We start from the raw sequence: 2800 nt of genomic DNA, 5'->3' as shown, positions 1-2800 counted from the left end.
AGGTCTCCTTCACCTTCTAGGCTATCAGCATCTTGGTGACAAGCAGGATCCCTGTCTTAGTTATCTCTGGATCATCAGAACCTAGTATATGGTCTGCTATCTAGTAGACTCTCCATACATTTTTGTTATTAATTTTTGTGAGGTCATGGGACCAGGGAAGAGATTACTTTTAATCTTCCCTATTAGGGAATGAGGTAATTGAGACTGAAGACTTGGGCGAGGAGCAGACAGTCATACTTGCCTCCAAGAAATCACTGAGGGACTCTCACAATGTCCAAAGAGGACTTTGGTAATCTGCCCCAGTGAAAAAGAGACTTGAGTCTTGCCTCTAGGCTCCAGTGAGTCAAACACAGATGATCTTCTCACACCCATACTCTTGAAGTCCAGACCTGTGCCAAGCACTGACTGGGTCCCTTTCTCCTTACCTGGATGCCTCCTTTTCAGGACTGAGGACTGCTGGGAGAAAATAGCTAATAGGCTCTGAGATGAAGTGAAAGCTCCAGGAAAGATGCCGACACCTGTCCCTTGCTTGGCAGGGTCAACAGAGAACAGTTCATTTGGCCTTCATTGGGGTAAGGAAGGAAAAGAGATTTTATCCAACATCTCCCAAGAGGAGAGGTGGAAACATCTTAGAATGACCCTGCTGGCTTCAGAAAAGGAAGGTGAGAAAGGTATATGGTTGGAAATGCCACCCTACAACATGCCTCATGAGAAGATGCCTCCAAATCACTTTACTGGCCATCAATGGTCAAAGCTATATTAATACAAATAACAACATAACAATAATAGTAATTTATTAGACACTTGTTATATGCTAGGCACTGTGTCAAGCCCTTTGCAAATATCAAGTCAATGAATCACCAAAATAACTTTGAGGTATGTACTATTATTACTCCTATTTTAAATGTGAAGAAATTGAGGCTTAGAGAGTTTAAATAACTTGCCAAAAGTCACATAACCTATCAAATATAGGAGCCAAGATTTGAACCCAAGTCTGAACTATTCATCATTATAATGTACTCTGGATACTGCAAATGTCCAGTCCATTATAGAACTATGCCTACCTCTATTACTTAATGAGATGAGAAAGAGAAGGCAAAATTTTAATATCTGCCTCTGTACAAACAGGGACAAACATATGTATCCCGTATGTATTGCATTTCAGAGTGTTTTGGGGTAAGGCATCTCATTCCTACCTGTGGGGTTGTTGTTGCTAGGTGTTGTTGAGTCAGTTCTAACTCATAGCGACCCTTTGTACAACAGAACAAAACACTGCCCAGTCCTGCGCCATCCTCACAATTGTTATGCTTGAGCCCATTGTTGCAGCCACTGTGTCAGTCCATCTCGTTGAGGGTCTTCCTCTTTATCGCTGACCCTCTATTTTACCAAGCATGATGTCTTTCTCCATGGACTAATCCCTCCTGATAACACGTCCAAAGTATGTGAGACAGTCTCGCCATTCTTGCTTCTAAAGAGCATTCTGGTTTTACTTTTTCTTTTAGTGAGGTGCTTTAAGTGAAAGTTTACAATTAAAGTTAGTCTCTCGTACAAAAATTTATACATACATTGTTATGTGACCCTAGTTGCTCTCCCTGTACTGTGACAGCACACTCCTCCTTTCCACCCCTGATTTCCCGTGTCCATTCAACCAGCTCCTAACCCTCTCTGCCTTCTCATCTTGCCTCTGGACAGGGGCTGCCCATTTAGTCTCATGTATGTACTTGAGTTAAGAAGCACATTCTTCACAAACATCATTTTCTGTCCCATAGTACAGTCTAATCTTTGTCTGAAAAGTTGGCCTTGCGAATGGTTTTAGTTTTGGGCTAACAGAGAGTCCGGGGCCATGTCTTCCAGGGTCCCTTCAGTCTCAGTCAAACCATTAAGTTTGGTCTTTTTATTAGAATTTGAGTTCTGCACCCTACTTTTCTCCTGCTCCATCAGGGACTCTCTGTTGTGTTCCATGTCAGGGCGGTCATTGGTGGTAGCCAGGCACCATCTAGTTTTTCTGGTCTCAGGCTGATGAAGTCTCTGGTTTATGTGGCCCTTTGTGTCTCTTGGGCTACTACTTTCTGTCGTTGGTTTTCATTCTCCTTTGCTCCAGGTGGGCTGGGACCAATTGATGCATCTTAGATAGTGACTCACTAGCTTTTAAGACCTCAGACACCACTCACCAAAGTGGGATGCAGAATATTTTCTTAATAAATTTTGTTATGCCAATTGACCTAGATGTCCCCTGAAACCATGGTCCTCGGACCCCTGCCCCTGCTACTCTGTCCCTCGAAGTGTTTGGTTGTATTTAGGAAACTTCTTAGGTTTGTTTTAGTCCAGTTGTGACTTCCCTTCACCTAAGATAATTCTTGTCTACTATCTAGTTAGTGAATACCCCTTTCCCTCCCTCCCCACCCTTGTAACCATCAAAGAATGTTTTCCCTTGTGTTTAAACCTTTTCTTGAGTTCTTATTAATAGCGGTCTCATACAATATTTGTCCTTTTGCGACTGACTAAATTCACTCAGCACAATGGCTTCCAGATTTCTCCATGTTATGAGATGTTTCACAGATTTAATTCTTTATCGTCGTGTACTATTCCATTATGTGAATATACCATAATTCATTTATCCATTGATGGGCACCTAAGTTGTTTCCATCTTTTTGCTATCATGAACAGTGCTGCAATGAACATGCGTGTGCATATGTCTGTTCGTTTTATGGCTCTTATTTATCTAGGATACATTCCAAGGAGTGGGACTGCTAGATCGTATGATACTTCTATTTCTAGCTTTTTAAGGAAGTGTCAAATC

Source organism: Trichechus manatus, unplaced genomic scaffold, assembly GCF_000243295.1.
Source record: "Trichechus manatus latirostris isolate Lorelei unplaced genomic scaffold, TriManLat1.0 scaffold00006, whole genome shotgun sequence".
Classification (NCBI taxonomy): Eukaryota; Metazoa; Chordata; class Mammalia; order Sirenia; family Trichechidae; genus Trichechus; species Trichechus manatus.
The sequence above is the reverse complement of the archived record's forward strand: the minus strand, read 5'-3'. Positions refer to the sequence as shown.